Here is a 26,711-nt window from a genome sequence, read left to right as displayed (position 1 = left end):
CAGCAAGAGCTATGGGTCGAGCAGAGGATCACCACAGCTTGAACAAAAAAACACTCTCCCCTCAATCCCTTTGCCTGTCCCCTAAATCCCCTCTCAGTCCTGCCCCCCCATGACAGATATGATGACGTATCATATCATGTCAGATCTGACATGACGTACATTAAGATGATACGTAGATTTAACATCGGAGAGAGATAAGAACATTAAGAACATGAAGAGAGATAAACAAGATATGATGTCCACACACGATATGATGTAGAGAGTGAGATGTGTGTGTGTGTGTGTGTGTGTGTGTGTGTATGTGTGTGTGTGTCTGTGTGTGCGTGCGTCTGCGTACAGACGTATGTGTATTGTATGTGTGTATTGTGTCACAGGGAATGTGTGTGTGTGTGTGTGTGTCGGTGTGTATGTCTGTGCGACTGTGTGTGTCTGTGTACGTGTGTGTCCGTGTGTCTGTGTGTGTGTGCTGTGCCTGTGTGAAAGAGAGAAAAGAACAAGATATGAAAGCATACAATGTACGAGATTACCAGCACACAACATGCCGTACTGAAATGTCCATCTGTTCCAAATTGTTTTAAGAACGTCAGCCAGACCGTCTTTCAGCACTGCTAGTTGACCTATATTAAACTAGTCCACCCCATACACATTTTCCCCAACAGTACTTTTGTTGTGTTACAACTTCAAAGGAAGAGTTTAAAGGAGCATTTCACCTAATAAGGTATTTGCATTCCCTGCACATTTAAAGGTTTAAATTAATATGTTTAAACATTTACCTATTGAAATGATAAACTGATATAGAGTTTACTGATGATAAAAGGATACATCCAATATCCAACCTTGAACCTAGCTTTTAGCTAGAGATAACCTCAGAGACGTCTGAACCAAACCTAATGTGTTGATCCAATCAATCTAGGACTTGATATCGAACTAACCCTCCTTAAAGGAGAGGTTACTGAAAGAATTTAAAAGGGATACTTCAAGCAACTAGCACTCTATGTCTGTATGCCTGTATGTCTAGCTAGCGCGCTTTTAGTGAATAAACCGGTCATTGTTATAATTCTGTCTCTGGTCCACTATTCTTTTAATTGTGCATATTACTCCTCTCCTCATTCGAACCTAGAACTGTGCCCGTGGCGAACAGCTGTTACAGTAAGTGACACAAGTGCTACACATGGAAATGTGCGTACCACGCACTCATGCACGGCAGACATACAGCTTGGCAAATACACAAGACACATGACGTGCACTCAGGACGAAGACCACATACACACTGGACTATTGGGGGACTAATAAAACACTAGGATAAGGGAGGAGGGGAGACTTCTCTGCTTTGACTTCTGCTGGACACTGACTGGACGGACGGACTGGACTGACGGGACAATGACTTGACTGCATTTTCTTTTATACACGACCGGCCGGTTGTAGCAACTAGAGTTCAAGTTCAAGTTTCTTTAATAGTTGTCATACAGAAGTACAGAATACTTTTATACAAAATGCTTCTTTCTGTTACGCTCCAGAGACTGTGCTAGACAAAAGATAAGTATGAAATAAAATAAAATAGTATAGCATGTAAAAATAGAAGTAAAAATAGAAGTCACGTACGTAGACACAGTGTTCAGTATATACATATGTACAATGTTCGATGCAGAATAGAGCAACTGAGTTACCATACAATATACAATATACTATGCAATATACTAATATACAATACTATAATAATAATAATAATAATAATAATGCAGGACCTGTTCAGAGGTCTTTAATTGGCATGCAACTATCCTCAATGTTTAGCGGTTAGCACACACGGTTACACACACACACACCGGAACACACACGCATGCATTGTTCTTTGTAGGATTGCAGATGTGATTCATCTCTGCGATTAACCCATCCCGTCGTCCTTCCCCCCCAAGGGCAGCTGGGAGCAGACAGGCGTCGGCGAGGGCCGCGCCAGGGGACCAATCCAAGTGCTCCTGCCCGTCTTCGTCAAGGACGCCACAGCGTTAGCGATCTGTTGTTGTGCATGTTTTTCCATTGGGTTTATCTTATCGGGGGGGAAACCCTTGCGAGCACGGGGAGAACATGCAAACTCCACACAGAAAGGCCTGGGAGATACCCCACCTGGGTACCTGGGATCATGGAAACCTGGTCCCCAAGCGGGAATCGAACCCTGGACCTTCTTGCTGTGAGGCGACAGTGTTAACCACTACACCACCGTGCCGCTATATATAGTGCAAAGCAGAAATGGGATGAGGTACAATTTAGGTACAATTTACAGTAAGGTGTACTAAGGTATGGGTTGTAGTGCAAATCCTTTACCAATAAATATAAAGTGTGTTTAGGTGTTCTAAAGTGTGGAGAGTGGGTGCTGAAGATTTCAATTGTACCTTGCTATATTCACTTTTTATAATACTTTGCTTATTCACTTTTTATAATACTTTGCTTGTTAACTTTTTTATAATAAATACTGTCAAAAGTGTTTCATCTCTTTTATATTTAAATATCTTATTACAACTTTCACGTATCAGAGTTTAAAACGTGACATAAAGTAAACAGCGACCCCTGGCGCTGAATGACTCTACGACCCGCTGGTCGCCCCGGCCCTGAAAGGAGAGGCTGGGCATCGGCAGCACTCCTGCTAATTGGCGGCGAGACTCTTCTGCGCTTCCATGTCCACAAAGGATCGGTGCACTCTAGGATCAATACAAGATGGCACCCAGGCCCAGAATGGGGACAGCTGAGCTCTAAGCAATAGATAACTGCACATAATGTTTTTTTTTTTTTTAAGATTTAGAACACTGGGTAACAACTAGCTCACACCCAGAGAAAAATCCCTGGCATAGGTGAGGGGAAAAATGTCCCCAGAAATCTGTAATTGTAAATTTGACTTTTAACTTTTTCTCCCATATCTCCAATTTAGTGGTCATGCCAATTCCCTTCCTGGTTGTTGCACTACCCTACTGTGGTCAGGGGAGGGTGTAGACGACCACATGCCTCCTCTGATAGATGAAGTTGACAGCCGCTTCTTTTTTTCACCTGACAGCGTGGAGTTTCACTGGGAGAGCGTACAACACACAGAGGTTCACACTATCTCCCCCAGATCCCCTCCCCACTGAACAGGTGCCCCGACTGACCAGTAGGAGTCGCTGTTGCAATGACCAGGACTCATTCCCTACCTGTCTTCCCACCAGCAGACGCTGCCAATTGTGTTAGGGGGGATGGGATGTCTGACCAAGCCGGAGGTACCGCTGCCGGGAATTAAACCCGGGTCTCTGCGGAATGCTTAGACCTCTACACTACCAGGCGTGTCAGTTAACATACTGATACATCAGTTTAAATTAAAGAAAGCATCATGTCCCAAGTGCAGCACCCCTAGAGTCGTTTGGGGTTTCCGGTGTGTAATACCAGTGTATCAATATGGCGATTGAACCAGCAACCTTTGTGTTCATCTCTACAACTAGCCATTTTAGGCACGTGGCCATGCAGATGCTCTTATCCAGAGAGAGCTCCAGTCAAATTAGTTCAAATTATCACCAACATAGCAAGTAGTCAAGATGTTGCCAACTAGGGGTGACGTGTTTTGATCAAGGACACTTCGACACCCTGCCCAGGAGAAGCGGGAATCGAACCGGGAACCTTCCAATCACCAGACGACCGCTCTACCTCCTGAACCACTGTCGCCCTACAATGAATATCTACAAGTATGAAGAAGAACAACAGAGCATTTTCTAGAGCAAGAGGAGAGAGGAAGTGGCAAAGAGGGGGGTGGAGTACAGTGGCGTCGTTAGCCCTGGGATGTTTTTCTCCTAGCCCCGGAGCTTTAAAGCTTTAAAAAAAAAAAAAAAGAAATTTGTAATTTCTTTTTTTTTAAGATGTCAGCATCCCCATTGTCTGTGCTGAATGTTTGTTAGTGTTTGGTATTTTTTGTTGGTTTTTAGACTTTTAAACATCCCTTTTTAGTAAGTAGTTTTCATTTGATCCTATAATTTTTTCATTCACCGATTTGTGGACTTTTTCTTTTAGTGTTCTGAAAGGCGCCTTATAAATCAAATGCATTATTATTGTTATTATTATTATTATTATCATCCAGGAGGGAAAAGACACTTTGGATAGTAGGGACTGCATCTCTGCCTGTCCTGACCAGGAAACACTTTGCAACTGTGATCTCCTCTGGCAATAGTTGGATATTGTAATGTGTGGCGAGGGGTTGCAGCAATTCCACGGAGAGAAACTGGTCTGAGGCTGGATAACATGCCTGTATGCCTCTCATAAGTTGTTATCCAACTCATGAGAACCTGCTCTCAAGCTCTTGCAGCATTCTGTCGACGACTGGATAGAACAGTCTCTGTCTCAGCTGATCTCCTGAGCTGAGGTCTGAGCTTGTGCCACAAGATGACTCAACTACATACTCGTCCATCCTTTTCTGCTTCCTCCTTTGGCTGGTAGTATGTTCCTCAATCCAAAGGCCATTACATATGGCCTTTGTCCTGTCATACATGTCCACTGCCATCTCTGAGGTGCGATAACCTTTGAGTGTGTCCTGCACTGTGCTTTTAAATAGTACAGATAGGTATTGAAGATGTGCACTTTAACGCAGCAGCACCTGGAGCCATCCATACCCATGTCCAGTGTCCACTGACAAAGACATGCTCATGATACTGTGATAAACTATAATAAGCTTTAATCGAACCCTGGTTCATTTCCTCGGATAGTCCGGTTGGTTTGGGGTGGTGTGAAAGCTCATTCACTCTTGCAAGTGAACCCTGCTGCGGTTCATTTGAGATGTGAATGCAAAGCGGACCAAAGGCAGGAAAATCTTTTTTTATGAGAAGACTGAAACATATGTATATAATGAAACACACAATACAGTTTTTTTTCGATTGCTTAAGCATGATTTTGAAAACGGGGCCCGGTGTTTCAAAACACACAATTAGCACAACCACACACACAATTATCAGAACACCTCAGATCCTTTGCTAAATTAAACACTTGTCAAAACCATACACTAATTTATAAAAACTACATTTTGTTACCATATGAAACACACGTTTCATATGACTTAATTCTGTTTGAACCAGTTACACACACTGCTGTGCTTAACCTAAAACACATTTAGCAATTCTACTTCTCAGTGATTAGAGTACTGTAAGTGAAGTACGCAGAGAATGTGCAAATATACAATAAATTCACCAAACACTACACAAGACCAATGCTGTAGATGTAGACTGATGAAAATATAATTTATTTATCCACATATATCCAAATCAATGATGCAGACTGATGAAAAAAAAACATTTTCTCTCCATATACCCAAATCAATGATGCAGACTGATGAAAATATTAATTCTCTCCATATAACCAAATCAGTCAACATTTCAACATGGAGAATCACAACAAAACATGTCCCAGTTTTCATGCTACTATGTGCATAACACTGTAAGCTCAGCAAATATCAGACAAACATATAATACTGTATCCAGTACAGGTTAAAATTACAGTAAAACTAAAACAATTTTGAAAAAAATTAAATAGAGTACAGAAAATACTAGACATTATATCTTTGCCTAGCTGGATCTGGCAAGAGAATTTTTTGTTGTGATTCTCCATGTTGACATGTTGACAGATTTGGGAAAATGGGAGAAAATGTATATTTTCATCAGTCTGCATCATTGGTTGTCTTGTGTAGTGTTTGGTGAATGTATTGTATATTTTCACGTTCTCTGTGTACAGTACTTCACTCTCCTTCCATTTTGGTTGAAGACAGGTGAACTCACCTGCTGCATTTTTATAGTGCTTAAACCTGATTGGTGTATCTACAATTAAGCAATGGTGTGTTTGTGCATCTGATGGCTGTGTTTAACCAATTAATTCTGTGTCTAATGTAATGCAAGTGTGTTTAGTGTTTTGCAAATCACTGTGTGTATTGTTTTGCAAAACGTGTGAGGCTGACATTGTGCTTATAGGGGTGCAAATCTTGGCCTATGTTTTGCTCCTTGAGTGTAAGGTTTTGATAATTGTGTAATACTTTTGATTTGAGTGTTTATGCAATTGAAGAAAACTGTAAAGACTAGAGATGAACTGTTTATTTCTTTTGTACATAGGATGTGCATATGTTTGTTTGTTTGTTTATTTGCTTATGTGTATGATTCTTAACACTTTGAGTGCCACGCCGGGTTTTCCTTTTTACCCCCTTGATGCCACGGTCCACTTCAATGTTAACGTTAATATCGCCTAATCTATGTTTTAAATGATGGCTATGTGTCACCTGTAGACGACAGAGTACAGCAACTTGCAATGGGCCTGGTCTACAAGATACACTATACGACCGGGGTGCCCATGTACATGTCAAAATACTTCCCAAAGGTCAGTGAATACCACAACCACTACACCAGAGGAAGCTCAACAAATCATGTTAAACCCAGATTCGGCTCAAACAAGGGACTAAACACGTTTCGCAATTATGCCACAACAATGTGGAACGCCCTACCCAAAGCTGTAAAGGAATGTGAATCCCTGCCCACATTCAAAACCGCCCTTAAAGAGCACCTACGGGAGGCTGCAATTCGAAACTGGCCACCGTAAATGCCCAAAACCCCCACCACCTCCTAATAGACAGTCTCCTCCCCACCGCATGTATATATTCCCTCCCCGCCGTATGTATATTCCCCTCCCACCCACCCACCCCCTCCTAATGTACAGTCCCCTCCCCATCATATGTATATACTCTGTCAGGATCTAGGGGTAACAGTACTGTATATTTGAATACCGCCTATGTCACAAATGTATCAGTACTAAATACCTATATGTCCCTATGCCATAAATGTCATGTATGTTATGTATGTCATAAATGTCTATATGAATTGAAAATGGGGGACCCTGATGGAAACAAGACAAACGTCTTTCTCAGGTCTGCATCCCCTTAACAATTGTATGTATTGAGCCGTACTGTATTGTACCCATTCTGCAATCTGTTAAATAAAGTTTTCATTCATTCATTCATTCTAATCTGCCCGTCGCTTATCAAAGACTACTTTTCCAGTCAGTGCTGTCAAGGCAGATTGGTTTTTTATCGCTTCATTTCCGTTTCAGAGCATTTAGAAAAGCACCCGTTTTGAGATAAAAAAAACAGTTCATTCTGGACCATTCTATGATAATCGTCTTTTACTGGAATATTCCAGAACGTTGATATTCGTCGGCCTATTTATGAATCGTTTTCAAATAAACGCTAGATGATTAATATTATACGTGCACGCAAGCATATTCGGGCCGCACACGGATAATCGCCGTGTTCATTTCCTCTAGGACTTTTACAGTGAAACCGAAAGAGCCCATTTCACAAAACATCTTCATCAAAATTAGTCTGATTATCCTAACACTGATAACATAGATTCCTTACCTGACATCAGATGGTATCCAACTGGTATATTCCAATTCCTGATCACCATTCGAAAAAAATCGATAAGTGTATGGATCCAACGTGATACAGTAGTACACATGATTCCGCGGGGCTGAGAGGCTCCAGAATGAACTGTGGTAACCCCGGCTGGATCAGTGGACTGGAAAATGTGGAGTACCGGATTTTTTTCCCCATCCATTTTCATTGAGTCCATTCCAAAATCCCTTATGTCATCTGGGAGACGATAGGGGGCGCTTTTTTCCACATATGATCGCCGGCGGCGCTCGGGTATACTCGGGTAGGCTCGCGTCATGCAATATGATTTCAGATCGCAAAAAAAATAAATAAAAAATAATCAGAGAAATCTTGTGAGTGGCTTTCAACATAACTATCGGAAACCCGAGATATCTCGTGTGTGGCAGTGAAAGTGTTAACTGTGTTTTTATTTTGTTATTGTTGTATATGTGTGTATGTATGTACAGTATATATATATATATGTGTATATATGTATATTTGTACTCCTGTTGGGGCCTCTTGGACCAGATCAATGTTTTATCTGGCTAAATAAAGGTTAAATAAATAAATAAGAAACTGATGATTTGGTCCTGTTAACTTTGAATTTTCTATGGGGACTGCCCAGATCCCTCTCATGGACATGGACCTCACTTTGAGAACCTCTGATGATTCTAGTTCTTCAGTATTCATCTCTAATTACTAAAAAATTGCGTATTTCTGTGTTAAAAAAATAATAAAATAAAAGCCCCCAATGTTTTCTAACCCTAAAAACGCAGACTCTGAAAGAAGACGGCGTCTCTCGTAGTCCGTTAAACTGCTAAAATAGTTAGTAAAATAGAATAAAATTAAAATAGTCCATTGCAATGAAATATTTATCATCGTATTTTTTCGGGAGGCCGGTAGGGAGTGCTTTACAGTAGTCGAGTTGGCTTGAGATAAAGGCATGGATCTGGTTTTCAGCATCCTTTTGATTTATAAATGGCCGTACTTTTGCTATGTTTCTAAGGTGGAAGAATTATGTTATGTTTCTGGCTCCTACAATGCCCATGTTACTGATATTTACTGATCCTTATGATTTAACGTCCTTGTGATTTAACTTCTTTCTGGAAGTGGCCGTAGGGCAGAAGGGTCTTTTCTAGGGATGTCCGATATTATCGGCCTACCGATATTGGCATAAAAATGTGATATCGTAAAATATCGGTATCGTTTTCTTTTCTTTTTTACCTTTATTTAACCAGGCAAGCAAGTAAGAACAAATTATTATTTTATTTATTGTCAAGTATGTCAAGTATGCATAATGTTGTGTTAATTACACAACAAGAGATATGTAATGTTAATTACCTGAAATTATTCCGTTTTTGGGGGGGGGGGGCCTGCATATATCGTTATCGGTTGATATCGGTATCGGAAATTAAGAGTTGGACAATATCGGTATATCGGTATCGGTAAAAAAGCCAATATCGAGCATCCCTGGTCTTTTCTCAAGACCTCCTAAGGGAGGCCTCTTGATATTAGCTTGTGCTCGAGTGATGAACGGTAGGCCTGACCCCTGGCACACATTTTGCCTTGTTGTTCACTCTCTTCTGTGTTAGGTCTGCACCCCCATGCGTCAAAGTCACAGCCGACACCAGCTGGATTCCTGTGTTATCTAAGCAGGACTCCAGTCAAACAGACTTTGCTTTCACACTGCACAGTGCTTTTTCTCTCCTATACGCTCATAATGCATTTTCATAACCGGACTCCAACCAGCCTCCCTGTATTTCCGATTCCGTCCGTACTTCTTTCAAGCTACGTTCTGTTCCTCTTAATCAAACCAATTAATGTTTTGAATTTATATCCTACTAATGCTGACCTGAAAAAGGAGCTCACATTAAAGTGTTTTCTACAAGTGAAAAGCCTTGTGAGCTGGCTTGGGCCACCATCTGACGTGTATTTGAACTCAAAATACAAAACCCTGCAGTGGCACGCAAGGCTACCAAGGTCGCCACACCCCCCCACATCCAGGCTCAACACCCCAGCCTATACTCTGTAGCTGCCGGACTCCATTCCACTCCGTCATGCCCGTCTCCATGACACTCTGGCCTCTGCTGTGCTCAGCCTTCCAGCAGTTTAACGGACTACGAGAGACACTGTCTTTGTTACAAAGGATCAGATTAAACCGAATATATATATTTATTGATTGATATATATTGCATAGTATTTGTATATCGTTTGATATCCCTTGTATATTCCTTGTACATATACACGGAATATCCCTTTAGCCTAGTACAGACCATAATATTTCATTCTCCTATTGGACAGCGGTCCACAGGCGCCAGGGCCATGCCTCCGGAGTCAGGTTCAAAGCCACCGTCAAGACATGTCTGTACATGCCCGGCCTTGCCCAGGAATACGAGACAGAAATGAGGTTGGCACTAGATTGTTCGCCGTGCATATAAATATGGCGCAGGTGAATACAGAAGTAGAGTTACCCAATAAGTTGAAGCCTCACCCACGATACTCCGTGCGGTGAAGTATGGCCTGTTTGGCCCCAAATAAGAGCATTGAGACCGCGTGCGAATTAATAACTGAATTGTCAGAGTTTGGCGCTATACCGTCGAGTGCGACATATTTCTATTAAGTCAGTAATAGTCTATTTGTGTATAGTGTATCGTGCGGCTAAAGTTCTACAGTGACCAGCATCACCAACGCTTCCTCGTACCAGCTAGAGTGCTTATCCAGGCTGGGCTGCTTTCATGGCGCTTTCACCCGAGGAGACCTAGACGAGAACCGTGTGGACATGTACACTGGATTAATCTACCCGACGACTACATAGCCCTTTGCGGCTGGATTATATTTGTTTTGGTCCTGTGATTTATGGAGCAGAGAATCGCCGACGCCTACATGTGTGGGATTTACCCTGTGAGGAGCCACGTCGAGTCTGCGCCTCAGAGAGCCTGAGGCCGGCTAGCTTTCTTCACTGTGGAGCTACAGTCTACGGAGAACAGCTGTATTCGTCTGTGGATCAAGAGACTATTGCACCGTCTCCTGTACTTGGAGTCTCCTTAGTCATCGTTGACCAGACTCTCTACTACCGACAGATCCTCTACCCCTGCTGGCTTACAACCGGGGGGACCCTTCCAGTATCTCCCGCTATATATTACTAGTGTACCATAGATATAATTCCCTAAGATTCAGGTTGTATAATTACCTCCTGCGTAACCAGAGAATGGACATTCATTATTGATTTGCCTACGCACATTCCTTTGCCTTATAAGCGCATCCAAAGTAAAATAGAGAAGTATATTATGTACCTTTTGCTGCAATAAATACTTAATTACCACTTTGTGTGGAACCGATTCATTGTGGGAAGTGTTCATCATATTTATATATCATGTACTGTATGGCCAGTAATTAAAGTACATAAAGCGGTAGTGGTTTAATGATACCATACTTATCAATAGAGTCAGGGAATTGTACCCCTCAGTTACAATTGGTCCTTCGAGCCGGAGGGTAACTAGTGTAATATTAATATAGTGGTATTAATATTGACATGGCCTATGATGAACACTCCACAAAACGGTTCTCCTAAAGTAGATCGCCCGCAGCGTAGACGGCAGACACCTCAGTACTTAGAGGATTACGTTGCCAATATACTACCTAGCTTTCTACAGACGGTAAACGCGGAAAAAGTAGATAGTAAAATTATGTCCGACCCTATCGACCAGGCTACCCCGCCAATAGAGGCCCTAGTGGGTTCTAACGTAACTGACCAAGCTCACGGTAGGGACCAGGAGGGACCCGACATGACTTTACCCCCCGCCAAGACCGAAGAAGTAGTCCCCGGAGAGCTCCAGGATAAAGACAGCTCTCCAGGGATGGAACTCTACCCGCTACAAGAAGAGGAGAGCACCCCGGAGATGGATCTCCAGGACTCGCCACAGGAGAACAGATCTCCAACGAGTAATGCCAGGAGCGGATCACCTCAACCAGCGTCTTCCCCCAGCGAGGCGGACAAGATGCTGGCACAGGCATTCCTCGCCAGCCTAGCAGCCTCAACAGAGCGCGATCGACTCCAAGCACAGACGCTTAGTGAGCGCGAACATTCTTCCATGGAAAGAGAACGCCTTCAGGCGCAGCAACGGAGCGACGAAGATCGTATACGTCTAGAGATTAGACGCCTTCAGACGGAAGAGAATATGGTAAGGGACCGGGCCGAAGCCCAGCGCGCCGCCGCCGAAGCCCAGCGCGCCGCTGCCGGTGCCCAAAGAGAAGCAGAGCGCGACCTCGCTCTCACCAAGCGCGAAGCCGAGCGCGACCGATTACAAGCGCAGATAATGGAGCAGCTGATCACCAGGGCAACACCCCCTCCCTCCGCACGGGGTTCCAGGGCCTCGTCAAGACAAGGGTCAAGGGCACCCTCCCCTACCCGATCAAGCGACCCTGAGCCCGACCACCAGAGAGAGCCTATACCCCCCTCCGAACTCCTTCCCCGACCGGTCCCAGTGAGACCCAGCTACAAGGAAGAAACGGTCTACACCGCGGAGAGGCTAAATAGACGACTACAGGATCTAGAGGACCTGCCAGAGGAAGAAGAAGAGGGAGAGGAGGAGAGTCAAGCCCGACAGCAGCACAGTACTCCACAGGACCAGGAGGTCCAGTACAGCCCAGGCTCTACCCCCGCGGCTCTGCGCTACAGACCCCCGACTCAATTCACGGGTGAGCTTGACGCACGACCAGCCCCGAGGAACAGCACCTGGATACGCGGGCCATGGTACCCAACAGGTACCAGCCCACCAAGAGGCGTAAGAGGAGACTCGCCTAGGAGGCCTCTCTTCCAACACTCACCGATGTGCCAGCCATCCATGGCATCATACATTGGCACACCGACGTTTCCGGACTTCACCCACGAGAACAGAGCACAGTACACGGAGCTACGAATGTGCTTAGAGACAATGATGTCCGATGTAGCTGATGAACCGTACAAGTATGCTATCCTACTGAAGCACCTCAAGGTGCCCCGAGCGCACAATATAGCGCTGGCCTATGCCACCTCTACTACCCCATACACAGCGGCTCTAGCAGCACTCGACCAAAGATATGGACGCATATGGGACTACGTAATACAAGAGATAAGGCATATTGACCGCCTACCCCCAGCCACAGACAATCGCTCACTAGATGACCTGTCTATCAAGGTACAATCCCTGGTAGGGATGCTGGGGGCGCAAAGAGAAAAGGGTATGCATGAACTGTACGCAAACTCTAATGTCGAGAGGATTTTAGAGAAGCTTCCGCCCGCCCAACAAGAGCGCTTCAGGCGGCAAAGAGACCACCGTGATCCTAACGGTCCCGAGCCATCCCTCCTAGACCTAGCCGACTTCCTGGCGAGAGAAGTCAACAGCCTACGGTTGGATACGTTCATGCGGAGCACCCCAAGCTCCAGAGAGGGACCTAGGAGAGCAAACGATGGCCGCAGATTGGTGACCGTCATGCACCAATCAGAATCAGTACCGAGCAGCAAGAACCACAGTACCCCCTCGATGAAAGAGAAGTGGAAGATGGTGTGCCCGTACTGCGAAAAGGAACACTGGTTGTCACAATGTGACACGTTCAAGAAGATGACCGCCGACGAGGTGAGTCAATGGATAAAGTCCAACCGACGCTGTTACCGATGTGCGCGCAGTCACATGGCAGCCGATTGCCGCTTAAAGAAGAGGTGTAGTCGGTGTGACGGAGCCCACCTAGATGTCCTACACGACAGTAACAGAAGAAAGCCTGCACCCTCAAGCAGCACAAAGGCAAGTGTTATGTACATTGACCCCGCCAGCAGCGGGGGCGCCCGGGTGCTCTTAAAAGTGGTCCGCGTAACACTGAGTTACCAAGACAAGGTCATGGACACTTACGCCGTCCTTGACGACAGGTCAGAGAAGACCCTTCTCCTCGCGTCCGCTGCGGCCCAGCTGGGGCTGCGGGGGAGCGAAAACCAGATGACGATTCGGACAATAAGAAGAGATCTAAAGACGATAAAGGGCGAGAATGTCTCCTTCACTATCGCAGCAAGCGGGCAGCCAGAGAGACGGTATAGGATTACTAACGCTTTCACCAGCCAAGAAATAGGCCTGTCGCAGTACACCTACCCCATCGCCAAGCTGATGGATAAATATGTGCACCTGCGTCAACTACCTATACCGCTCATAGACGGTGCCACCCCGACCCTGCTGATAGGCTCCGACCATGCAGACCTCATCGTCCCGATTGACCGGGTCCACACAGGGCCCAGAGGCTGTCCTGCAGCAGTCGAGACCCGCCTAGGATGGACATTACAAGGCCCCCTCGCTAAGTCTCTTAACCGAACAGCAGCCACTAACTGCCTCCACTCCAGAGTGACAGAAGAAGACACCACCCTCCTACAGCATGTCGAGAGGCTATGGACACTAGAGACAATGCCCTTTAAGAACGAAAAGAAAGACATTCGTTCCAAGGAAGACATTTACGCTATATCCCTCCTCGAGCAGGGGACAAAGATAGTCAAAGTCAACGGAGTGATGAGATACGCAACTCCACTCCTGAGGCGAGAGGGTATGCCTACCTTCCACGCCCCAAAAGAAGCGACGGAGCGGTATCTATTGAACACAGAGCGGCGCCTAGCCAGAGACCCCGCTCAAGAGACGGTGTACCGCGCTGAGATTAACAAGCTAATCACAGCGGGACACATAAAGAAAATTGACATTAAAGAGGCCGATCAGACGACCGAATCATGGTACGTGCCGCACCACAAAGTCCACCACAACGGCAAGGATCGTATTGTGTTCAACTGCAGCTACCAGACCGGATCACAAAATCTGAATAAAGAGCTCTTGCCCGGCCCAACACTCGGCCCCTCTCTACTAGGCGTGTTACTACGTTTCCGCCAAGACAAGGTGGCCATCAGCGGCGACATCAAAGGGATGTTCCTGCAGGTGAGACTAGTGGAGGAGGACAAGCCCCTGCTGCGGTTCCTATGGAGAGAGAGGATCGGGGATGAGCAACCAGCCATCTATCAATGGGAAGTCCTCCCTTTCGGAACCACATGCAGCCCATGCTGTGCTACGTTTGCACTGCAAAAGCACGTCGCAGAGGACCCAGCAGCTGATGAAGAGGTCCGACAAAGTGTAGGAAATAGTTTCTACGTGGACAACTGTCTGCAAAGCGTCTCGACGCCAGAAGAAGCCGAGGCCCTTCTACTCAAGCTCCGCGCCTCCCTGATCAAAGGCGGCTTTGATCTCAGGCAGTGGGCCAGCAGCGACCCGCAAGTATTGCGCAGCCTCTCCCCCGAGGACAAGGCAGCAAGCAGCGAGACCTGGATGGCGACCATCCCAGGAGAAGCCCAAGAAATGACATTAGGACTAGTCTGGCGCTTGAAAACAGACTCGCTCCATTATAAACACACACCCCTGACCAAGGAGCAGGGAAGGTCGACTGCACTACCGACCACCAGACGGAGTGTATACAGAACACTCGCCAGACAATATGACCCGTTGGGATGTATTCTACCTTACACCACCAGGGCAAAGATGATTGTAAGAGCGTTATGGGACAAGGACCAGGGCTGGGACGACCCCATACCCGAACACCTTGCATCCACATGGAGAGAGTGGGAGACGGAACTCAGCTCACTCCCAGGTGTCAACATACGCCGCAGCTACTTCCCACCCACAGTGAGGCCGGAGACGTGCCAGATGGACCTGCACGTCTTCAGCGACGCCTCCGAAGTAGCCTACGGTTCGGTGGCCTACTTGCGTGCCCGAGAGGAGGGAGGAGAAATACATACTGCTTTCATCCTGGCTCGCTCAAGAATAGCCCCACGAAAGCAACAATCTATCCCGCGTCTAGAGCTCTGCGCAGCCCTAGCAGGAGCGCAACTCGCCACGTTAATCCAACGTGAACTCACCATTCCGGTGCAAAGAACAATCTTGTGGTCAGACTCCACGACAGTACTCACATGGATCCGGTCTGATTCGTGCAGATACAAGGTCTTCGTGGGAGTCAGAGTCACAGAGATTCAAGATTTAACAGAAGTAGCAAGCTGGAGGTATGTGGACACAAAACACAACCCAGCTGACGTCATCACCCGGGGAATGTCCCTGGATGACCTCACCCGTCACAACCTATACAGTGACGGGCCAGAGTTCCTCAAGCTCCCGGAAGAAGAGTGGCCTACACCCACCCCACGGGAAGCGAGTAAAGAGTAGGCCGAAAACAAGAAATCTATGTTCTGTGGATTGAACACACTCGTCTCCACAGACCCCGACATAGACGATTGCCTCACCCTAGAGAGTGCGCAGCTAAAGACATTCCTGTGGCACCACCCAGAGGTTCAGCTCACTACTGACATTACAGCAGCTGACTACGAAGAAGCAGAACTTCTTCTACTACAACGAGCCCAGAGAGACTCGTTCCCCGATGAGCTAGACTGTCTACAGGGAGCAAAGCCCGTCCCATCAGACAGCAGACTGCTCCACCTAGCCCCCGAGAGCGACGCCCATGGTCTCATCAGAGTGGGTGGTCGTCTGCGGAGAGCTCCAGACTTACCGGATGACGTCAAGTACCCGATAGTCTTAAACAGCCTCACAGAGCTGATCATAAAGAAATACAACGAGGATGTGCATCACGCCGGGGCAGAGAGAGTCTTCGCGGAGATCAGACGTCGTTATTGGATACTGCAAGGGAGAGAAGCAGTGCGGCGCTTCCAGCGAACCTGTCTAGACTGTCGTAAGTGGCGAGCGCAGCCCAGTATACCCCGGATGGCTGACCTACCTCCCTGTCGCCTCCGACTCGGCGACAAGCCTTTTCACTCCACCGGTATGGACTGTTTCGGCCCGCTGTATATAAAGAAAGGAAGAGGAACCGAGAAGCGGTGGGGTATTGTATTCAAATGCATGACCACCCGAGCGATGCATATAGAACTCCTTCCAACCATGAGCACAGACTCATTCCTTATGGCCTTCCGAAGATTCACATCGCGGAAAGGCAAACCGTCTATATTATTGTCGGATCACAGGACAAACTTCAAAGGCGGAGAAAGAGAGCTGAGAGAGAGCTTCCAAGCTATGGGCCCAGAACTTAAGACCCACCTCGCTCCATCCCAGATTGACTTCCAGTTTAATCCCCCGAACGCACCTCACTTCGGTGGAACTTGGGAACGAGAAGTACGTTCAATAAAGACAGCCCTGTACGCCGTGCTTGGGGCCCAGACCGTGGCGGAAGAAGTCCTAATGACAGTCCTCACGGAGATCGAGGGAGTATTGAACTCAAAGCCCCTCGGTTGCGTCCCGAGTGATGTAGCAGATGTCGACCCAGTCACCCCCAACACACTCTTGATGGGGCGGCTGGACCCCGCGCTACCACAGACAATGTACAGGCCTGAAGAAGCGAACGGCCGAAGAATGTGGAGGTACAGTCAAGTATTGGCTGACAAGTTTTGGAACAGCTTCCTACTCCACTATCTACCGTCTCTACAGACCCGCCAGAAATGGGTGAAAGAGAGAGACAATTTGACAGAAGGAACAGTCGTCATGATTATCGACCAGTCACTACCCCGAGCTATGTGGCCGGCTGGCCGCGTAAGCAAAGTGATCACCGGTGCCGACGGAAAGGTCCGAGCAGCCGAAGTGCTCGTCCAGGGACGGATCTACACCCGACCCGTGGCGAGGCTAATAGAACTGCCAAGGCTCCCCGATACTATCGATGACGACCATGACCCCATGACTTTGTGAACTGCCCGACCCCTCACAACAGACATTGAGTAGTGGACAGTGCGGTTAATCTGTCTCTGCTTAGCTAATTAGGTGGGACTAATTAGGAGGCGGCTGTTACAAAGGATCAGATTAAACCGAATATATATATTTATTGATTGATATATATTGCATAGTATTTGTATATCGTTTGATATCCCTTGTATATTCCTTGTACATATACACGGAATATCCCTTTAGCCTAGTACAGACCATAATATTTCATTCTCCTATTGGACAGCGGTCCACAGGCGCCAGGGCCATGCCTCCGGAGTCAGGTTCAAAGCCACCGTCAAGACATGTCTGTACATGCCCGGCCTTGCCCAGGAATACGAGACAGAAATGAGGTTGGCACTAGATTGTTCGCCGTGCATATAAATATGGCGCAGGTGAATACAGAAGTAGAGTTACCCAATAAGTTGAAGCCTCACCCACGATACTCCGTGCGGTGAAGTATGGCCTGTTTGGCCCCAAATAAGAGCATTGAGACCGTGTGCGAATTAATAACTGAATTGTCAGAGTTTGGCGCTATACCGTCGAGTGCGACATATTTCTATTAAGTCAGTAATAGTCTATTTGTGTATAGTGTATCGTGCGGCTAAAGTTCTACAGTGACCAGCATCACCAACGCTTCCTCGTACCAGCTAGAGTGCTTATCCAGGCTGGGCTGCTTTCATGGCGCTTTCACCCGAGGAGACCTAGACGAGAACCGTGTGGACATGTACACTGGATTAATCTACCCGACGACTACATAGCCCTTTGCGGCTGGATTATATTTGTTTTGGTCCTGTGATTTATGGAGCGGAGAATCGCCGACGCCTACATGTGTGGGATTTACCCTGTGAGGAGCCACGTCGAGTCTGCGCCTCAGAGAGCCTGAGGCCGGCTAGCTTTCTTCACTGTGGAGCTACAGTCTACGGAGAACAGCTGTATTCGTCTGTGGATCAAGAGACTATTGCACCGTCTCCTGTACTTGGAGTCTCCTTAGTCATCGTTGACCAGACTCTCTACTACCGACAGATCCTCTACCCCTGCTGGCTTACAACCGGGGGGACCCTTCCAGTATCTCCCGCTATATATTACTAGTGTACCATAGATATAATTCCCTAAGATTCAGGTTGTATAATTACCTCCTGCGTAACCAGAGAATGGACATTCATTATTGATTTGCCTATGCACATTCCTTTGCCTTATAAGCGCATCCAAAGTAAAATAGAGAAGTATATTATGTACCTTTTGCTGCAATAAATACTTAATTACCACTTTGTGTGGAACCGATTCATTGTGGGAAGTGTTCATCATATTTATATATCATGTACTGTATGGCCAGTAATTAAAGTACATAAAGCGGTAGTGGTTTAATGATACCATACTTATCAATACAGTCAGGGAATTGTACCCCTCAGTTACACAACCGATGGATTTTTATTTTCTTTAAGCCATTATGAAGGCACGGTTTATGCACTCAAGTGACAATGAGAATGGACAGATAGCAGTACTATAAATGATATATAAAGCTCTTAGAAAGTACATCGGTTTGTTTACAATCCTCTGTCCTCTGAGGCCTAAATCGCCGCGGGGCTCCGGTCGCCATAGTGTTAAGAGCACATTGCCTTTTACAAAAAGAATAATGTAAACATCAAAGTACCGCAAAAGGCTATAACTTCGTAAATATTTCACTATATGTTCAAAAACGTTATAGGAAATTTACAGTACATGTAAAAAGGATGAAAGTTGACATTACATCTTTATTATGAGACTACTGACGCTTACACTTATCTATTAGACTATTTGATGTGAAGAGTGCTGCTGTGGTGTCCTCCACTTCAGGGAGTGTCTGTCGTGGTGGTGGCGGCTAACTGGGGTGGTGTCTTGGCTGTGGCGGCTAACTGGGGTGGTGTCTTGGCTGTGGCGGCTAACAGGGGTGGTGTCTTGGCTGTGGCGCCTAACTGGGGTGGTGTCTTGGCTGTGGCGGCTAACTGGGGTGGTGTCTTGGCTGTGGCGCCTAACTGGGGTGGTGTCTTGGCTGTGGCGCCTAACTGGGGTGGTGTCTTGGCTGTGGCAGCTAACTGGGGTGGTGTCTGGGGTGGTGTCTTGGCTGTGGCGGCTAACTGGGGTGGTGTCTTGGCTGTGGCGCCTAACTGGGGTGGTGTCTTGGCTGTGGCGGCTAACTGGGGTGGTGTCTTGGCTGTGGCGGCTAACTGGGGTGGTGTCTTGGCTGTGGCGGCTTTTAATTTATGAGGAATGCGCTCAACCTCCTCTCTGTAGTGAATCAGGTGGTCTGTATTAACTTTGGGGATCAGCGCTTTTCCTGGCAATTGCCACAATGGTGTACGGGCCAAGATAATTGGAGTCCATTTTGCCTCATTTTCGTTGTTGTGCGCGCACATTTAGCTGCCACACCTCGTCACCTACAGCAAATTTGGGAAATGTTTCACTTTTTGCTGATTTTTATTTTTTTGTGGCTTCTTGCACCCTTCTTATGTTGGCTGTTGCCTTTTGCAGAGTTTCATTAAGGTGCAACATGTTTGTTGCATCCTCCACAGCCACAATGTCCTCCACACTGCCATCAATCTATAGAGGGAGTGTTTTGAGCTCAATCAATGCCAGCATTATCTGTAACAGTATCTATTTCTTCAAATGTGCATCAATAATAGGATAAGGGAAAATATGATGATGAATGTACAGAATTAACGAGCATTGTTTCATAATACTGAATGTGCATATTAAACATGTACACTAACCCTGTAGTGCTCAGGGATCTCTGACGGGTAGCGTGCTTCTCTCCCATACATTATAAAGTATGGGGAGTATTTTGTAGTGGTTTGCTTTTTTGTTCGTAGGCCGAACATCACTGCGTCCAAGTGAAGATCCCATTCGTTGGGCTTTTCCATAACCACTTTGCTGAGCGACCTGAACATTTATTAAAATAAAGAGCTACCATATTGACTTTCGCTTTAACAAGGAGATTTTGACTGAAAATTACAGAACATCGTACCGTTTCTTTGTTCTCTACAGTAAGGGTTACTTGGATAGAGTATAGAATACTATAACATACACAAGTAATTTGTGTATGCATTACAATAGCATTGCTCAACAGTGTGCTAGTTCATGTTAGTTAATACAAAATGTTTACCCTCCATGAGCATAGAACCACAAAATACTCCTTGTAGCACCCCATAAGAGTGTGGAGGTGGAATTGTATATGTCTTTACAACATGACATGAGTCATGACAATTCAAGTAATGTATACAGAAATGTAGAGTATACAACAGCATATCCTGTATTTGGAGGATCCCTAATAATAAAAACATGAAGATATAATAATAATAATTCATTTCATATGGGGGAGTCCACAAGCCGTGGTTCTCACCTCTGTATCGTTCCATTCAACCTCTCTACCAGCCCATTGGTCTGGGGGTGGTAGGGGGAACAGAGACTCCTCTTTATGCCCAAGATTCCGCAAACATTTTTGTTGATCTGTGTGTATATAAGTGAGCTTTTGGTGAACATGTTTTGTTTCAATTACATGATAATTTCTTAAAAAGTAACATCACAACTTCTATCAAATTAAATTAATTCCTTGTGGAAGACAATCATAAATCAAGTGAAAAGTTTATGGACATTTATGGACACACACGATAGATAAATATCTTATACATGACCATAATAATGTACTCTGTATCAAGAACTTTGCAAATATGTAAATTACCTACCTCATTAACAAATTCCTTTCCCTGATCAGTCAGGATCCTTTTTGGGGCCCCAAACTGATAGAAAAACTTCAGTATGCAGTCTGTGACCTCCACAGCAGTCTTGGTCTTCAGGGGGGGTACGCCTGAGACCATTTTGTCAGGTAATCAACCATAACGCAAATATATTGGTTCCCCTTTGCTGTGGTGCACAGTTTCCCAATCAGATCCATTCCAATTAATTCGAATGGTTTGGTCACCTTACAGAAAGATAAACAAATAGTTTAGTTTCAAGTTTCTTTAATAGTTGTCGTCCAGAAGTACAGAATACTTTTATACAAAATGCTTCTTTCTGTTACACTCCAGAGACTGTGCTAGACAAAGATAAGTGTGAAATAAAATAAGTGTAGCAAGTAAAAAGTAGAAAATAGAAGTCACGTATGTAGACACAAGTGTTCAGTATGTACATATATACAATGTTCAATGCAGGATAGCAGTAACTGAGTTACCATACAATATACTATGCAATATACTAATATAAAATATACTATATAGTGCAGAGCAGAAATGGGATGAGGTACAATTTAGGTACAATTTACAGTAAGGTGTCCTGAGGTATGGGTTGTAGTGCAAATTCTTTGCCAATAATAATAATAATAATATAAAGTGTGTCTAGGTGTTCTAAAGTGTGTAGAGTGGGTGCTGCAGTGGGTTGATTGTTTAAAGTGAGTGTGTGCTTGTGGATGTGTGTGCTGTGGGTGAATTTGATGGTTATTGCATAGTGTTATTGTTCGTTGAGCAACCTGATGGCCTGGGGGTAGAAGCTTCTTCTGAGTCTTTCTGTGCTTGCCATGAGACTCCGGTATCGCTTGCCTGACCGCAGCAGTTGAAAGAGGCAGTTGTTTGGGTGGCTGGAGTCCTTGATAATTCTCTTAGCCTTACCCCTGCACCGCTTGTTGTAAATGTTCTGGAGAGTGGGAAGCCCCCCTCCAATTGTGCGTTTGGCTGAACGGGCCACTCTCTGTAGTCTGCTACGGTCTTGTGCGGTGCTATTCCCAAACCAGGAGGTGATATTGCCAGTCAGGATGCTCTCTATTGTACATGAGTAGAAGTTCTTAAGGATCTTCTGACTGACTTGGAACTTCCTTAGGCGCCTGAGGAAGTAGAGGCGTTGCCGCGCCTTCTTCACAACACTGTCAATGTGTGTGGTCCATGTCAAGTCCTCGGAAATGTGGGCTCTGAGGTACTTAAAACTGTTCACTCTCTCAACCGGTGCCCCGTCGATGCTGAGAGGGCTGTACTCCCTGATCCCCGACCTCCTAAAGTCCACAATCATCTCTTTTGTTTTGCTGACGTTCAGGGAGAGGCTGTTCTCTTGGCACCATCCCGCCAGGACCTTGACCTCTTCCAGGTAGGCCCTCTCATCGTTTGCAGAGATCAGGCCCACCACTACTGTGTCGCCAGCAAATTTGATGATTGTGTTGTTGTTCCGCTGAGCCACACAGTCATGTGTGTACAGGGAGTAGAGGAGGGGACTCAGAACACAGCCCTGGGGGGCCCCTATGTTGAGGGTGATGGATGAGGAGGTGCAGTTGCCTGCTCTCACCACCTGGGGTCTACCCGTCAGGAAGTCCAAGACCCACTGGCAGAGGTCATAGTTCAAGCCCAGGTCCCTGAGCTTGGCTATGAGTTTGGAGGGGACTATGGTATTGAATGCTGAGCTGTAGTCGATGAATAGCATTCTCACATAGTTCCCCTGCCTCTTGTCCAGGTGTGATGCTGCTGTGTGCAGCACATGGGCTATGGCGTCCTCCGTGGACCTGTTGGGGCGGTATGCAAATTGCAGGGGGTCCAGGTTGATGGGGAGGGAGGAGCAGATGTAGCCCTTCACTAGCTTCTCAAAGCACTTCATGGCTATGGAGGTGAGAGCTACAGGGCGGTAGTCGTTGAGGCAAGCAGGCTTGGATTTTTTGGGTACAGGGATTGTAGTGGACTTCTTCAGACAGGTGGGGATGACAGCCTGTTCCAAGGACAGGTTAAATATGACAAGATGGTGCCGCTGAGACCGGCTGCCTATCTGTGCGCTTCATCGAGACTGTGCTTACTTTTGTTAATATTTATAGTTTTAAGAGTTTTGTTTGTACCAACTGTAAGTGCATTTAATGTGTATGACCGTCAGTCACTCATAGATATTGGATTAGGGGAAACTTACCAACTGGATTAATACTATGCATCGACTCATAAAATACTCAAGTATGATTTTTATAAATATACATTTGCCCAAAACAGGCAAAAAAAAAGGCCTGTCATTGCTTTGTGCCCACTTAACGCCAGGTATACTTCTTGTTACACTGCTATAGTACTTAATAAACATAAGAATAAACCATGACATACCTTTATAGGGATTGTGAGGGCTGTGTGTGTGTGGGTCATGAGCAGATAACAGGGACTCTTAAAGTTATCCATGAAATGGACAACCACTAGACTGCTTACGCAGATATTTTAGGAGAGGGGAAAAATTAAACAACCGAAAACAACCTTTACAGGTGGAAATCTTAAAGTGAGTAATTAAGAAAATAAATCAAGTCCCAAAAAACAGGACTACTCTCAATAAAGAGGTATAGTATAAAAGTAAATAAGCCACAAGGACACCTCCTAATAAAGGAGTTTATATTGGAAAAAGTAAAACAATAAACCTCCACTAAGGGAGTTTATGTGTAGAATCACGTGAGTAGCCTAAAATAAGAATGACTACCATAAAGCTCAATTCTGAATCAGAGATCAGACTACACTTCAATATAATGAGCGTGACCAAAAGGACAGCCAACACTAGGAAAATGAAAAAACAGTTGACACTGCGATCTCCAAACTTAAATAGACTCCACATGGCCATAGGCACAGCTGCACTGCATCAGGTACAATCAAGCCCACACACCTGCCGACCCATGAGGCAATTAACCACAGGGAACAGGAATTGACAGCTATCCCTCACAGAGAGGTGAAATAAAGCAAAAATAGACAGCTGTCCCTCACAGAAAGGTGAAATAAGGCAAAAACCATGACAGGGATGTACTCCACCTCCTGCTTAATGACGATTTGGCCGGCCTGGCATTGGACACATTGTGATACCTTATAACAAAATAACATACAGCGATATAAAAATGTTTTTGTACCACCTGATGTTATGAAACAATATGTTTATGTATATGCTTATCTATCTAATATCTACACTTGACCTACTACTTTTCCTGACCAACTTGAAAGCTGTGTGCCGTATTTACATAATTATAATTAGGGGGTATATGCTACCGTATCTATATATCTACATGTACATATTTACACAGTTATGATTGTGACATTCTGACAAACATGAGGTGTCTAGGGCATAATATGTTGTATCTATGTATGCATTCATGCTGATTGAACTGTCTGGCACAAACGGTAGGATGGAGTTGGTACAGAAGGCTTACATCTGACATTTCAATGTGTGAGTCATTGTATAGAGTCTGATTGATTGATTGATTGATTGAAAACGTTATTAACAGATTGCAGAATGGGTACAATACAGTATGGCTCAATACACACAATTGTTAAGGGGATGCAGACCAGAGAAAGACTTTCGTCTAGTTTACATCAGGGTCCCCCATTTTAAATTCCTAGGTCGTGGAGGCGGCTTGAATTGGGAACTGTTTGATAATCCTATGTATTCTGCTGTCTAATAAGGTTTTTTTTTCATCCTATTTTTATCTTTTAATTTATGTTTGTGAAATATGAAGTACTGCCAAACATTTGTACTATCTACTACCTAGTACTGCTGTGTTATCTCCCATTTTAAATCATTTTTATACACTGGTCAACACAGCTTTATTTCAGGCATTGGGTGCGCACACATCAGGCAGCTAAAGCCATTTTGAGCATTGTTGACCAGTTTATAAAAAATATTTTAAATGTTTATTAGCAACGCCGAGCTTTCAAACCATTGCGTTTCCCTGCCCAAGACCCTCGTGCAACTATGAGTATACCTTTGAAATGTATCTGCTACTTGTACAACAAGCGTTTCGCGGAGGACCAGTTCTTCAGAGTTAATTATGGGATTTTCCTATTGAGGAGCAAGGGACTCACTCGATAAACCCTGTTGGCGTGCATCACAGTCACGAAAGGGGCTATTAGTTTCAAGTTTCTTCAAGTTTCTTTAATAGTTGTCATTCAGAAGTACAGAATACTTTTATACAAAATGCTTCTTACTGTTGCGCTCCAGAGACTGTGCAAGACAAGATAAGTATGAAATAAAATAACATAGTAAAATTAGAAGTAAAAATGAGGTCACAGTGTTCAGTTTAGACATATGTACAATGTTCGATGCAGAATAGACGTAGTTACCATACAATATACAATACTGTGCAGTGTACTAATATACAATACTATATAGTGCAAGGCAGAAATGGAGAAATGGGACGAGGTGCAATTTAGGTACAATTCACAGTAGATGTACGAGTTGTAGTGCAAATCCTTTATCAATAAATATAAAGTGTAAGTGTGTTTGTGTGATCTAAAGTGTGGCGAGTGGGTGCTGCAGTGTGTTGTTTGTTTGAGTGAGTGTGTGCGTGTGGGTGTGTGTGCTGTGTGCATTTGATGGTTGTTGCATAGTGATTATTGTTCGTTTAGCGATTATTGTTCGTTTAGCAGCCTGATGGCCTGGGGATAGAAGCTTCTTCTGAGTCTTTCTGTGCTCGCCTTAAGACTCCGGTATCGCTTGCCTGACCGCAGCAGTTCAAAGAGGCAGTTGTTCGGGTGGCTCGAGTCCTTAATAATTCTCTTAGCCTTCCCCTTGCACCGCTTGTTGTAAATGTTCTGGAGGGTGGGAAGCCCCCCTCCAATTGTGCGTTCGGCTGAACGTGTCACTCTTTGTAGTCTGCTACGGTCTTGTGCAGTGCTATTCCCAAACCAGGAGGTGATGTTGCCGGTCAGGATGCTCTCTATTGTACATGAGTAGAAGTTCCTAAGGATCTTCTGACTGACTTGGAACTTCCTTAGGTGCCTGAGGAAGTAGAGGCGTTGTCGTGCCTTCTTCACAACACTGTCAATGTGTGTGGTCCATGTCAAGTCCTCGGATATGTGGGCTCCGAGGTACTTGAAACTGTTCACTCTCTCAACCGGTGCCCCGTCGATGCTGAGGGGGCTGTAGTCCTTGACCCCCGACCTCCTGAAGTCCACAATCATCTCTTTTGTTTTGCTGACATTCAGGGAGAGGCAGTTCTCCTGACACCACTGTGACAGGTTCTCTACCTCTTCCAGGTAGGCCCTTTCGTCATTGGCAGAGATCAGGCCCACCACTACTGTGTCATCAGCAAATTTGATGATGGTGTTGTTGTTCCGCTGTGCTACGCAGTCATGTGTGTACAGGGAGTAGAGGAGGGGGCTCAGAACACAGCCCTGGGGGGCCCCTATGTTGAGCGTGATGGATGAGGAGGTGCAGTTGCCGGCTCTTACCACCTGGGGTCTGCCCGTCAGGAAGTCCAAGACCCACTGGCAGAGGTCATAGTTCAAGCCCAGGTCCCTGAGCTTGGCTATGAGTTTGGAGGGGACTATGGTATTGAATGCTGAGCTGTAGTCGATGAACAGCATTCTCACATAGTTCCCCTGCCTCTTGTCCAGGTGTGATGCTGCTGTGTGCAGCACATGGGCTATGGCGTCCTCCGTGGACCTGTTGGGGCGATATGCAAATTGCAGAGGGTCCAGGTTGATGGGGAGGGAGGAACAGATGTAGCCCTTCACTAGCTTCTCAAAGCACTTCATGGCTATGGAGGTGAGGGCTACAGGGCGGTAGTCGTTGAGGCAAGCGGGCGTAGATTT

The sequence above is a fragment of the Notolepis coatsorum genome (assembly GCF_963971535.1).
Source record: "Notolepis coatsorum genome assembly, chromosome: 1".
Taxonomy (NCBI): domain Eukaryota; kingdom Metazoa; phylum Chordata; class Actinopteri; order Aulopiformes; family Paralepididae; genus Notolepis; species Notolepis coatsorum.
This window is presented reverse-complemented; position numbering follows the sequence as displayed.